We start from the raw sequence: 15,605 nt of genomic DNA, 5'->3' as shown, positions 1-15,605 counted from the left end.
GAGATAGTATTTTACCATATGACCTTGGACCACTGATCTTTCACTTTTAGCAAACTGTGTGTGTGTGGAGGGGGGAGCCCTTTAAGCTGACTAAGGATCTCTAAAAGATATAAAACTTGTTTAATGATGTGTTTAGGGGAACCTTCAGGTAAATTGGAGTTCGCATAATAAAGCAGGTAGCAATGCTAAGACATGAAAAGGAGCGACTTGTGTGTTCCGAGCGGTGTGTGTCTCTCTACCAGGTCCTTGCTTGCCTGTGGATGATCCAGTGTCTAGCTGTCCATTCTGCAAACAGGGAACATTTCGCATGGGAAAGACTCAGACCAAAGCAGTAACAGCGTGCCTCAGAGGGCTCAAAGGGGTGCTGGGGGGGGGGGCTTGGCGGGGAGGGGGCGGTGTTCAGCAACCACACAAGGTCTACACCTCCACTCGAAACCTCTTCTAATAGATTTCCATATTCAAAGACTCAGTACCGTAGATCACTGCTAATATTGACCTTAAGTGAGTGTGTGAATCCTGTCGATATGTTAGTCATGTTCAGATCTTAGGGTCTGCGCCTGGTCCAGATCTCAAATATGTTTATTATGACGCGCTAATTTCCGTGTGCTGCGGGCTACGACAGTTCTTGGGAAGAGCATCCTTCTGGCAGACTAAAGAAAACAGTTTGCTTCTGCCTCAGGCATTAACATCTTAATAAACTGGTCTTCAACTGTGATAACAATCCGACTTTAAAGGGACTCTCTCTTTTATGAACCTTATCAAACAACGAGCTGATTGTTGCTGATGTGTCGGTTTTCCAGGCCGCGTCACTCCACTCTCTTCCAACACCCTCCATTTAAATGTTTAGTTCAATGAAGCTGAGTTTCTGTGCCAAGTGCTTGTTTACTGGTTTGTTGGTTTGTTTTCCTCCGAAGCAATTTGAAAACTGTTCCCATTTCCAATAACAGTTGATTAAGCTAAACACATTTTCTGGGCTTTGTTGAGGCCCACAGTCTGCTTAGCGGGGATAATTTACTACTTTCTGGGTATTCTAGAGGATATAGATGGTTGTCAGGCTTAAGAAAAATGTGTGCTAGGCATGGAAGGGGGGAAGGGGAGGGAAGGGGAGGGGAGGAGGTAGGGGCGGGGTCAAAACATACCAGCTAGGTTTATATTACATGGAAATCGTGTTGGCATAACAAGCAATTACATTTCTTACTATGAGTGTGGTGTCCCGTTTTACTGAAATAACGAGAATGCCTATTAAGTCTATGAGAGGTGAAGGGAAATGGATCGAACATTAATCTTTCAAAATACAGAAATTTAAAAAAAGCAAAGTTTCCGAGGTGTGCTGGTCCATCCTGTGCCCAGGAAATCCAGAGCAATCACAATACACTCAAGAACTACAAGAAAAGGAAGGGTTAGAAGGTAGGGTTAAAAAAGAAAAATAGAACCAATTTTATGTTGTAAAACATCATTAATGTTTCATCTGAGTAGAGTCAGTCAGAAGGGACATGCTGGTTGGTATACATTACTGGCGTTTAAATGAGGGTGGGTTTTTTTGTTTTGTTTTGGTTTGGTTTTTTGTTTTGGTTTGGTTTTTTGTTTTGGTTTGGTTTTTTTTGTTTGTTTGTTTTTGTTTTTTTTTTTAATAAGGCCTGTAAACTGTTTTGTAAGATGTGGCTAAGCAAGAGTTAGCCATGTTCTAAGTTTGGCATCAAGGGCAGTAAGGGGAGGGAAGAACACACAATGAACACCCTTGTAGATACACACTGCCACCCAATGAATGGTGGTTACGTGGAAACACGATAACCTCTGATTTTCAGGCTGGGAAGTGGGTGGTAGTATGAAGACTGGTAATACCAGCACCACACAAGGCTCAAATGTTTTAATGAGAACATACTGAGTTTCACCGGTGGTTATAGAGAATAGTGAGGTAAAAGTACAAATTTTGATAAGAGATAAAAGTACACTTTTGATAAGAGAAAGGATGGAATACTTAAATTACTTTCATAGGTATAAAATGCCTTAAAAGTAGGAGCAAATTGATCTAATAATGCAACTCACCGGGACATCTTATTTTAATCATGGGGATTCAAGGCCACCCTGACATTTGAAAATCAAAGTAATTCACTGCATTGACAAGATGAAAAAGAAACTCAGCCATTTCAGCAGATGCGTGTTCGCTATTCAACAAAGCTCATTATAAAATCTCTCTGCCAGTTAGTAAACAAGAACCAAAATTCTGAACTGAAAGAGGCCATCCACAGAAACAGGCAGCTAGCATCCCCCCAGTGGTGGGTGACGATTGTGTTGTAGTGCCTTGAGATCAGAAACAAGGCAACATAGCTTCGCCACCATGGGTAGTCTCAGGTAAGAGGGGGGGCGTGTTAACAGCATGGACTGCTCTTGCAGGGGACCAGAGTTTGCATCCCTGCATCCACACTGGGTAGAACGACCTGCATCCGGAGCTCCTAGAGACCCAAAATCCTATTTCTGGCCTCTGCAGCCATTACACTCACGTGTACAATGCCCCCAACATGCATGATCGCACACACATAAGGAAAGAAATTAAAATGAACCTAGAAGTGCAGACATGGGCCATCATGATAAGACAAACAACAACAACAGATACAGACCATAGAGAGAGAACCGGACATCCTTTGTTTTGCCACCAGCAGATGACATGGCTGCCGGAGAAGAAAATCTTAGGCATCTACTAGAAGTGGTATTGATTGTAAGAGTTACAGGAGGACAGGTTAAAATATAAAATAAATTGTATGTTAGCAGCACATGTGAAAAATAGAAAATTTTAGATTCAGTTGTAGTAGGCTGAAAAGAGCATATTTAAAAACAAGTAACAAAAATGTATGAATAAAGTTATTACTGAAAAAGGAAATGTAAGAGTACCTTCAAAATGGGATAATATACTGTTTTCTTTTTGTATTATTTTGTTTTGTTGGGTTTGGTTTCATTTGAGACAAGGTTTGGAACTCATTTTGTAGACCAGGCTGGCCACAAAATTACAGAGATCACCTGCCTCTGCCTCCCAAGGGCTGGGATTAAAGGCATGCATCACCACTGCCTGGCAAAATATTATAAGATACTATTTTATGGTGTGAAAAAACTCAATATTGTTTTAGGACTAACTAGTCATCTACATGAAAAACCACTATAGTTTAACCTGTATCTCACTCTTTATGGTTTTGTCTTTTACATGACCAGGTCCCTCTGTAAAACCTAGTCCTTAGATTGGTGCTGGGGGACTTGCCAACAGGTGAGGCTGTTTGGATGATCCTTCAGCCCAGGCTCTTCAAAGAAATGGTAGGACCTCAGTCTCTGCCTCTTCTTGAGTCCCTTGACTCACAGCCATAAAGTGGAATATTTATGTCACTGTGTGTTCTCACCAGGAGGTACTTAGCCTTGCTGCAGTCTCAGGGCAGTGGGGCCAGGCATTTCTGGACTCAAACGGTCCAAGCCATAGGAGAAAGAGAGTCACTTCTCTTTAAAAGTTAATGGTCTTGTCAACCACTGTAGCCCCAAGTAGAAGGAGGAGGACCCAGAGTTCAAGGTCATCCTCGGGTATAATGAGTATGAGACCATCCTGGGATATATGAGACAGTGTTATGAACACACACACACACACACACACGTATGTGTGCTTTAGATATAGAGGATAACATATATACAATACAAACTAGACATACAATTAACCTAAAATGAATCAAGAACTAAATGCAAGAATTAAAATTATAAAACATATAAGATAAAGGAGAATAAAATGGTTGCAGCTATGAAGTGTGGGTAATATATATAAATGTATATTCTTTTTAAAAAGAAGATGAGTTGAACATTCTTAAATTTTTAATCTTCAAAAGAAACTGTTGTGAGTTTAATGATGCAAATCACATACATCATAAAGAGATATATGTACCCAGGATGCACAAAAAGTTCTTCAAGCAGAATGTAAAACAGTAGAAGTACTATGAAAAAGAACATATTAGTTTCTAGAAAAACTTAAAATTGAACTAGCATATGATTTAGCAATTTTACTTCAGAATCACTACGAAGAGTCAAAAGTGAGTTCTTGCAAAAGTATGTGTCTACTCATTTGTGCAGCAGAATTACTCACAGTAGCAAAAAAATTAAAAGCTTCCCAAATATTCATCAATGGATGAGGAAATCTCCATGCACTAAGCCACCACTGAGAGCTATAAAGGGAACTTACACACAGTTTACAGGATGGATGAGCCTGCAGGATGTCATGTTGTGAAATAAGCCAGCCACAAAATGGCAAACACTAGTGATCCTGGGCACCCAGGTCACTTTTGGATTTCCTATTAGCAGGGCACTCCTGTTGTCTAATGGGTGGAGGCTGGAGATGTCATCAACACCCCCAGGTCTACAACCTTCCCTAATAGAGTTATTTGGTTCAAAATGTAAGTAGTCCACTAAAATTAAAACAAAAACAAAAACAGGATATGTACTCATAACTAAAGCCTTCATCTCCTCTCTCTGATAAATTTTTTTCTCCTTATTACCCATTGCCTGTACAAGTCACACACACGAGAGAGAGAGAGAGAGAGAGAGAGAGAGAGAGAGAGAGAGAGAGAGAGAGAGAGAGAGAGTGTTGGAGGCAGCCTACAGATGTCTATTCTAGGAGGGTGCCTCATCCAAAATTATTCTCGTCTTTCTCTTCTTATTTTTCCACTCAAAAGTGACACAGCCCACTGGCACTGACCCTGAGATGGCCAAATACCCACCTTTTCATAGCTCTCTCTGCATAGATTTGGGTGTTACGATCGGTAATGATCAATGAAAACTTGACTGGATTTTGAATCACTATGGAAAACTTCTCAGCTGTCTTTGATAATATTTTTAGTAAAGTTACTAAATTTTACTGAAGAGGTAAGAGCCACCATAAATGGGGCTGGGGGGACATAGACAGAAGTTCCAGACTGAATAAAGAGGAGATGGTGAGCGAGTACCAACGTTCATCTTTCTTTGCCTCCTGACTGTGGAAAAAGTTCACACCTCTCCCGCCATGCCTTCTCCACGGTGATGGACTGTACCACCAAACCGCGAGCCCAAATAAACCTTTGCTTCCCAAAGTTGCTTATGCCAGGGATTCAGTTTCAGCCATGAGAACAGAAACACACACGTGCAACCACGAGGGGCTACCTGGCTTTTTATACACTCTGTTATCCCATTTTATAGATTATGTGCTCCTTGCTAATTATGATTTAAATACCACCCTCCTGGAGGCACTCACTACCAACGTGTGTCCCTTCTGTACCATGTGTGTAAAACCTGATATAATGGACAGCTCAGCAAGTGCAAGAAATCAAAGGGAAATCGATATGAGTTTATCTGTGAGTAGACTGTTACAATGTGTGGTCCCATTGTGGTCCCATTGCCCTTTCCCCTGTCCTGTCCCAGTGACCTTAGCATCTTGTCAGTTAAGTCAGCATTGACTTTACTTATTGTTGGGGTAAGAGCCTCAGTAATAGACACAGAAGTAAGGCAGAGTATTCTGCATCCATTTTTGCAGCTGAAAAAGCTCAGTATTATAGTATGTATATGTATGTGTATGTATAGTACATGTATATTATAGGTATGTTATATGTATATTATATTTATATATTATATGTATATTATATGCACATTATAAGCATACTACATGCATATTTATAGGTATATGCATATTATGTGTATATGTATATTTATATGTATATTACATGTATACCAACTATTGAAAACCAGGCATTGCAAACCATCCTTTGTAGTGCCTGTATTTCACTTCAGAACTCTAAACACAACATCAGCCTTCAACAACAGAGCACTGACTCCACCTGCAGTTAGAAATATACAATAATTACTTCCCAGGAAATAATGTTTTTTTTTCTCTAGAAAAGAACTTGGAAACAAATTATAATAATCAATTTTGAGTCCAATTTATACATCTCAATACTCTAGCCTGATGTCTAGAAGCAATTAGTAGCGTCTATATCTGTACACATTAATTGGTGCCCTGCAAGCAAGCCTGAGACTGTTACAGTCTGAGGAGTTATAGACTGAGATAAAGAAATATTCAGTAACTGCTTTAGGGAAACTTCTCTGTGTTGGCTTAGGGTTGCCATTCTCAGATTGCCTTTACACATTTTTCCTATCATTCCTCAGTCACTTATCCTAGATGTTCTCGTGATGTGGATTTGGGTCTCTCATAGCAGGCCAGGTAGGAGCCTGTGAAGACAGAAAGAAGTTTTAAACCAACCCCTTTTGCAAGACTAGTTCCAGGGCAATTTTAACTTCACAGCAAAATTAAGAGGCAGATAACACAGATTTCCTGTTGTATTTATTGTCAGTGTGTTCACACACACTGTAAGAAAGCACTGACCAGAAGAACAGTGTGCCGATCATAACTGATGAAACTCCATCAACACATCATTATCACCCATGGTCCATAGCTTACGTTAGGGCTCCCTCCGGATGGGCATTCGACGAGTTTAGACAAACATATAATTGATATGCATTCATTATTACCACACAGAGTATTTCAGCCCTAAAATTCTTCTGGGCCCCCTACATCCTTCTTATTCTCTCATAACATAATTAATAAAAATATTCCCGAAATTGTCAAATTTTGGATCTCAGTGAATTTACAAAAATTGGACCTAGAAAATAGATGAGCAGGGCTGATGACCTAGTAAAACCTATGGAGAGTCAGTAGTTATTACTCATCCACACTCTTTCTCTTTACCATTAAATCAACCATATCTAGATGCCCCAGTCTGTGAACTCAGCATGGGGCTCAGTTGGTAGAGCATTTGTAGACTATGCACCATGCCCTGGGTTCAATCTGCAGACCACCACAAACTAAGCAGGCATAACAGATCCAGTAAACTCAGTGCTGGGGCAGAGGAGGCAGGAGGATGGCAAGTTCAAGGTCATCCTGGACTACATAGTGTGTTTGAAGTGAGCCTGCAGAGAGATGAGGGGTGGGGAGTAGAGGAAATAGGTCCCAAATCTAATGGGAATGTGGGTATAACAGAAGTAAGGCATAACTAATAATCGCCCATGTGTCATACCAGTCCTCTAGTATACAGCCATGAAGCACAAAGGAAGGATGGCAAAGGTGGTCAGAGTGACCACAGTGAAGGGTAGAGGACCAATACACGAAAGATGACTTCTGAAAGCACGTGACACCAAGCTTTGAATAATCACCCTGGTGCATAGTCTATATTGACAAAGTGGAAGTGAATATAAAGGGGGTTGGCAGAAAACAGATGTACAGGTAAGTAGCATTAGAAATAGAGTCTGTAACTAGAAAGGCAAGAGGAACTGTACACCAGCACTTTAATGGGTAAAATCTTCACACAGATGCTCAGAGTAACCACCCTGACACCACTAGACATACGCATGGGAAAAGATGGCAAATGGTAAGAACCAGGATTGTTGCCATGGAAAGTGAAGTAGAAGCAAGGGGTAGATGGACATCAAAGTGAACCACACAATCGTGGGTTAGAGTTGGAGACCACTGCTTGAGTGGTGGTTTAAGGGAGGAGACCCTCCCCTTGCCCCCATAGACCCCAGTGTTGGAATGTTGGTCCCCAGTTGGTGGAACCGTTGAGGAATGATTAGGAGGAGTGTGTGCCACTGGAGGTTTCAAAAGCCCAAGCCATTCTCAGCCATCACGCTTCGCTATCTCTTACTTGCAAATAAAATGTAAGCTCTCAGATACTACTCCAGCACCATGCCTGCCTGCCTGCCTGCCTGCCTACTACCATGCTCTTTACTGTGATGGTTATAGACTTACCCTCTGAAATGTAAGCCCCTACTAAACTTTTTCTTCAATAGGTTGCTTTGGTCATGATATCTCTTCACAGACATAGAAAAGCAACTAAGACAGCATGCTCTCAGATATATAGTTACATACATAAATGTGTGTGTTATTATACATACAGGTACTTCCTGTATGTATTTGCTCTGCTGAAATGTCCTAGATAGAAAGTATATCAAATGTAAAAGGTTACTTAGAAAATGGGTTATTCTAAAACTGGAGACAGAAATATGCATGAGTGAAGGGGACTCTTGTAGTGAGAGGAAGGGAGAAAGAAGGGAAGGAGAGGATGAAGGAGGGAAGAAAGCAGGGAGGAGAGAAAGGAGGGGAAGGGAGGGGGAAATCCTCCCCAAAGATGATAAAGTAATACTAATACTTGATGATAACCCAAAGTAAAGTGGACTAACCACTAGTACATGCCAGTATGTATCGGTATGATTTTAAAATAGGACATAAAATTAAAACAAAAAAGTAAAGAATATACTAATATTGTGAAGAATTCCAAACAATTCTTGTAAATCTTTCATCGGTAAGAAGATAGAGACTGATTACTTTATAACACTTTATTCTTTGTGTGTGAACTGTGCAAAGTACCTTTTCCCAAACCAAGCAGAACATAATAAGAGAGGGAAAAAGAGTAATTTCATAGTGGAAAACCTTGAAAAATACTCAGTGACTGGCCACCCCTAGGTCACCATAGACATTGGTGAGTTTTATTGACATATGCCCTTGCTATGTCCAGAATTATACCATGCCTTGAATTTTTCATCACATTTTATTAACTCCTGTTTAACCATGAGAAAGACAACAGATGACCCCAGCTAAGTATCATACCACAAACAAACAAACAAACAAACAAAAAACTTGGCCAGATCTCAAATTCAGGGTCAAGCAAGATGGCTTGGCAGGTAATGACGCTTGTTGCTACAGAAGCCTGTTGACATGTGTGGCTAATAAAGTTGCAAAGAGAGAAGCAGCTGTATGTAACTACCCCAACCTCCACACAACACTTCGGCAGGCATACTTCTACCACGTGGGTCCTAGGAATTCAACTCAAGTTGCTATGCTTGATACTATGGATCTTTACCCAACACACATACGCACACGCACGCGCATGCACACGCTCTCAATGGCCCCTCTCAGTACCTTTTCTGAGCAGACTCTCTTCTCAAAGACTGCACATCCTTCTCCAGTTTCTTATCAGAGACTTGCTCAGTGGTGTTGTCAGAGAGGAAGGAGAACATAGAGTTTATGAGCAGATACACCTTAAGACTGGGTGACAGTTGGCCTCATATAATGTCATGTACCTACACACAGCAGGTAGATCTTTCTGGAAAGACATAAACTCAACCACCATATTTCCCAAGAGGTCTTATAACACAGTCTTAAGTAGTCAGAACTCAGCAATAAAGACCCGAGAAAGTAATGACATCCTTGTGTTGAGAAGACAGTGCCCCGACCTTTTCAGCTTCGTGAACTTTGCCCTATTTGCTGATCACTGCTGAACCTACTTGCGTTCTCCCATGAAACTGTCATTTTCTATTTCCTGGGAAAGGCCTATGACAAACGAGCCTCCTATACGAGCTTCCTATTAAGAAACTAGAAAGAGCACCATTTTCAGTGGACTTTGTGAGGCTTCGGGGGCGGGGGGAGGCAAATTGCACTGGCTTCCTTACAAAAGAGGCGTACTTCGTCCATTTCCTCTCCAGCTAGTTCTTCCGGTAGCCACCTCTTTTTTTTTTTTTTTAAATCATTTAAATCAAGCCCCACTTCTGCCCACTGACAGACGAAATCACTCAGAGCTAATCCATCTCCTACTTTATTGCCCATAGAAATGAAGAACAGGTTGCAGGAAGCACTGCGTACGACAGGAGGCTGGGAGATAGCGCTCATCCATTTCCTCACAGTGTACATGTTTGATCGTGTTTGCCTAATTATCCCATTAACCTGTGCCTAAAGATCCAATTACTCCAGCTGTGGGTGATTGAAGAAAGGGCAACCGCAACAGATACCAGGCAGGGGACGTGTGTATTCCTCATCTGTAACGTCTTTAATTGCTGGTTCAGTCTTTCTCCAGGAAACCCCTATGGCAGCAAAGATAATGGAAAGTGTTTCAGGGCATAGCCTCCAAACTAGCTAATACTCATTTCAATTTTAAGTGTTTCTTATGAATCAAAGAACTCCTCAAAATATTTCGTGCGTGTGCATGTGCGAGTGTGCGTGCATGCATATGTGTTACAGTCAATGGTGAGGATCAGAGGAACACTTGAAGGTGTCAGCTCTCTTCTTAGATGTGGGCCCAGGGGGTTTGAACTTAAGTTTTTAGGGTATGGTAGCAAATGCCTTTACCTACAGAGCCATCTCACTGACTTAAAAACTCCTTCACTTAAGATCAATGTTGCATCCCTAGGATTCCTTTAAAATGTAAAAAGACCAAGAGGCTGGGACATGAAGTTCATGAATTGAGGCTACTCTGGCTGTGATTTAAAAAAAAGAAATAAAAAAAGAAACAAAACACCTTTGTCTAGAGAAAAATTGAAAATAAATAGCAACGACAAAAGATTATAAAACACTAGACCACTGTGTTGGTTTCTTCTAATTTTTTTGCTAGATAAATTTCATTAGACAAACAGAGATTCTGAAGTCAAGGTTGCATGACCAACCATAGAAGCTTTCTTTGACTACAATTAAGTACCTATAGATCATCTATTAGAGTATACCTTTCCTATAAAACACACCTATGAATAGCCGGCATAAGCATGAGAAACAGTTTGGATCCTGACATAGAACTGGATGAAGAGTGTAGCAGCACACATCAATAACCGTAGCACACCTTTAGTAAGATGGGAGATAGGAGACAGGAGAGAGAGAGACAGGAGAATTCCAGAAGCTCAGGTGCCAGTTAGCCTGGTGAACAAGGTGGCAAAGAAGAGACAGACAAGGTGAAAGATAAAAACTGACCCTTAAAATAGTCTTCTGACCACCACACACACATACACCTACACACACACACACACATACACACACGGGCAGGCACACAGAGGCAGGCACACATGGGCACATAGACACATACACAAACACTTTTTTATGTATTTAAATGAACAGAATTCTTCTAGTCTCATCCATTAGTTGCTTTTTTCCCCTTCTTTTGACAGATTATTATTTTTTGAGTACTATTCAATAAACTGCCTGTCATCCTGAAGTCTCAGGGATATCCTCTTGCCTCATCATCTAGAACCTTTGTTTTCCATCCACATATATTTGAACCGCATGTGGTAAGCACTGATCTCAAAAGAGAAAACAGAAAGATAACATCCACATGGCTTTCTCCAGTTCCAAAGCAGCTTGACATATTACAATTGAATTGTTATGTGTCCTGTAGGGTAGAGCTGATGGTGATATAATGATAGTAATAACAGCAAACATTTACTGAAGAAAGTCTTCAACCACAATGTGTGTATTAATAACCACTGCTCTTTAGCATCTTGTAAATGAAACAATATCACAGAATGCAGTAAAGTTATACAGAGAAGTTTTGAGTCTGGTGATACGGAGTAGCAGAGCTAGAGAAATACCCAATGATCAAAGAAAAAGGCAAAATACTTCTGAAAATTAAGGTATACAGCTCACCTTACCCCATGTACCACTTAGTATAAATTACGGTGACCAGGATACAGTAATTTTGTCAAAAAGATAAACAAACTGGTCATTGAAATAGAATTCAGAGTCCAGAAATGGGAAGACACAAATAGAGGCAGTTGATTGTTGACAAGGGCATAAGACAGTCCAGTACTATGTCTTCAACAGATGGTATGGAACAAGAAGATGCCCATAGACAAAAAAAAAAAAAAAAAAAAACTCTATATGTTTTGATGTATATAAAAGTGAAAACTAACAGTATCAATATGAATAATAGGCTGAAACATCAAATGCAAGACATTAAAAATTCAGGATAATAAGTGTAGGGGGGAAATCTTCATAATGAAAGATCTGGAGGTGAGTCTTTAGACAAAGCACCATACACCCAACTCTTGACATTTAAAACCTGGTTAATTAAATACTATTCACATGAAAAACTGTACTCTGTGAACAGCACTTAACATAAATACTTGCCAATCACATATATGATAAATAACTTGTATTTAGAATAATAATAATAAATCTAGAATTATAATAAGGTTTTTAAACCTTAAATTAAAAAGGCAACAAGACAAGCCAGGCATGGTGGCATGTGCCTATAATCCCAACACAAGGAAGAGCGCTGAAAGCAGAAAGATCTAGGGTTCATGGCTAGCCTGGGCTATGCAACACCATCACAAAACAAAACAGAAAACAGAGGAAAGACATGAAAACAGGCAAAATTCCAAAGAGAAACTTGATCAAAATTTAACAAATATGTAAGGGAAACAAGCCTTTAAATACGATTTAGCACCACTTGTCATAAGCAAATGAAAATCTGAGACAAGTATGAAACCCTGATCAACATAAATTGGAATGGCTAAAATCCAACCAGCAGAAAGTCACATGGATTTTATACTTTATTATGTACTCCATAAATATGTACAATTTTTCTGTATAGCAATTAAAAATAAAGCAGACATTTGGGGGTGAGGAGGAGATGGCTCCGTAGCTGAAGTTCCAGCCACACAAGCATGAACACTTAAAGTTCAATCTCTGATCTCCATGGAAAAGTTGGACCTGGTGGCATTGGACCTGGGGAGAAAAAGACAGAAGGACCCCTGGGGTTCACTGGGGAGCCAGCCTAGCCTACTTGGTGAGCTCCAGGCCAGTGTGAGGCGTTGTCTCAGAGGAAGTTACAGATGGCTCCTGCTGGTAACACCCAAAGTTCTTCTGAGGCCTTCACATAGGCGTGTACACACATACACACACATATACATACATGCAGACATACACACATATATACACATACATACATACATACACACACACATACGTACATACATACACACACACACACATACGTACATACACACACATACATACATACACACTTCAGAAAGCTTAAATTAAAAGGGTAAACATCTTAATTAAGAAAGTGAAAGATGAAAACGTTCATCACCTCAGAGATTTATAGCTCCTTGCTCATCTCCATGAGAACATCCTTTAGCACTTGGTGTCTTGCTCAATGTATAAAATCACCCCCTTTCCCCATTTACCCTCAGCGACAATCACCAGTCATCAAGGACCAAGACGGAAGGGAAATTTCCAGCTTCCGGTTTCCCTGTGCCACAGTTCTTAGATGTGAGCCGCCCCAAGATGGGCGCAAGTGAAAACCTGTTCAAGGCAATCGTCCGTGTTAATTTTTATTAGGAAGGAAAACAGTTCCAGAAATGCTCCAGATGAAAGGAAGCTAATAACCCGAGAATATGCCTTCGGCACAGGAAGTTAATTTCCTGTAACTGAACCACCTACCCAGAGGCAAAAGTGGTTTTAGTTGAAGGTCTTTCTCCCAAAGGACTGGGGCCCGTTGCCTGACGCGTGAGCTCTTCGCTATCACAGACTCTTGGGTTTTCACCATGTCCTGTCTTGATTTTCTTATTCCCTCCTTTGTAGTGCAAGTGACAATTTCCTCAGGAAGTTATCCAAACCTCTGTCCTCTCTGTGAGCCTCCTTGGCAGGGGAAAACCCATTGTACTGATCTTACCACCAATAATAGATGACTCAGACACATGCAATTACAATCCATGAAATCTATTTAGTCACATTGTGGGAACCATTCACCCATCCCTAATAAGCTCGTGGAAGTCTGATCAGTTCCAGGCATCTTCTCCAATAGTCCTTTTGTAAGGGTGTCTACAAGAGAGCAACACAGAACCTAAAGAATATGAATTTGAGTTAATAAGGTATCATTAGGGAAATGTCTTCAAAAAAAAGCTTGAGACAAAAATAAGCTAATTGACACACAAATATGCTTTGACATAGAAATTTAATTTTCTTGATTAAAGGAAAACAACTTGAGATAAAATGTTTGCTGGCAGAGTACTCGCCTGGTATATGCAAGGCCCTGGGTGCAATTACCAGTACTGCATGAGAAAGAATGAGAAACCGGGCAAGAGAGGCATAACCAAACACACACACACACACACACACAACATACACACATACCATAAACACACACCATACACATACTCAGCACACACACATACCATAAACATACATCAGACATACACATAAACACACACCATGCAGACATAAACACATACATACCATATACACATATAAAAACCATACACGCATACTATACGCACACACCACATACACATATAGCATAATCACACAGCATACTCATACACATCACACACACACATAAGCACACACACCATACACACACATAAACACCATACAGACAGATCATACACATACACTATACACACATAAACACACAAACATGCACACCATAAACACACACCATATATACACACATCATACACACCCATAAACACCATACAGACACACACACACACACACACACACACACACACACACAGGTTGGGGGAGGATTGTTTTAAAACATCAATCATCCTGCAATAGCCCACAACCACCTCTCACCTGGCTACCTAGTCATGCTTTAAGGAATCAAACAATAGGCAAGGCATTCTAGACTGTTCCAGGGCCCTCAGCTTGGATTTGTTGAACGTGGCCTGTTTGAACATCTGCTCGTCCACCTCTTCACCTATGTGGACTTCCTGTCCACCTATGTTCCTGTTTGTTCTTCTCTACATAGCCCTTCCCTTTCAACTCCACAGCTCTACTCAGTCCTTCAGTTCTGCTCTACCCTGCTGCAGCAGTCACTGCATTAGTGCCTCTTCCCAAGACCACACCACAGCCTCCTTTACAGTTCTCCCAGCTTTAGCTCCCTGGGGCTCTTTGTCTCCACAACAACTTAACCCCTAGCTATTTGGGAGTGTCCGAGTAAATTGATGCCAAAGACATCCCTGTACATTGAGGGTGTGTTATTTAAAAAATTCTATGATTGTGGACCAAAACAAACATTTTTATCCACAGAGCTTTCCATATGGCACACTCGGGACACGTTGAGAAGGAGAGAGAACATTCTGTCACAGACAGCAACCAATGGCCAATCAGGCTGAGAGGGACTTTGCTTTCTCTGCCCAAGAATATTTAGCAACACTTAGAAATATTCTAGGTTGCCACAACTGGAGAAAGTTGCTTCTCGTATCTGCAGAACACCCTTCCGCTGTACTGGAAAATTCCACAGCTAGGAATGATCCAGTCCATGTGTTAGTAGATTGAGGCTAAGGAGGAATGTGAATATAAGGAGCCTAAATTGAGAAGGATTCACAGACTCTATGGAAGTATAGACTCCAGATGATGCCAGTAGAGGGAATCTTACGAGGAAAGAATGGCTATCATTCTGCCAATAGTCCTAACTTGAAAGAATTTATAAACACCAGTATATGTAAAGATGCCACTGGAAGCCATCTGTACTGCAGAGCAACATTTAAGCAAAGGACAGGTATCCACAGAGGGCCACGGAATCCTAACCACAGAGCTTTAGAGTTGCCTCTTTGTGGGCATCCATTGCTCTCTGAGATCATTCTAGAAGCAGATTGTTAGTCTCCTGACTTGAGGCTATGGACAAAATCTCAGGACACCAATGTTGACAGAGAGAGGGAAAAAAGGATATTTAAAAACAGCCAAGAATGGAAACCTTCTACCTAAGTGCAAAGTAGAAGAAAGGCTTTTCCTTCTTAAGTAGCATATCCTTCCCTTCTTAATCCTAAACATAGGATCAATTCACATT

The 15,605-nt window shown here is 40.7% G+C and overlaps 1 long non-coding RNA gene across 1 annotated transcript; it reads right to left on the bottom strand.

Moving 5' to 3' along the window:
* Nucleotides 1-9,615: 9,615 nt before the first annotated feature.
* Gm52028 lies at nucleotides 9,616-13,090 on the bottom strand. The gene is made up of 2 exons (XR_003950537.1): nucleotides 12,900-13,090; nucleotides 9,616-9,903 (listed from the first exon to the last, which is right to left on the bottom strand). It is a non-coding gene; the product is annotated as a predicted gene, 52028 (long non-coding RNA).
* Between the last annotated feature and the right edge of the window lie 2,515 nt (nucleotides 13,091-15,605).

Source organism: Mus musculus, chromosome 13 (genome assembly GCF_000001635.26).
Source record: "Mus musculus strain C57BL/6J chromosome 13, GRCm38.p6 C57BL/6J".
Taxonomy (NCBI): domain Eukaryota; kingdom Metazoa; phylum Chordata; class Mammalia; order Rodentia; family Muridae; genus Mus; species Mus musculus.
This window is presented reverse-complemented; position numbering and strand designations above follow the sequence as displayed.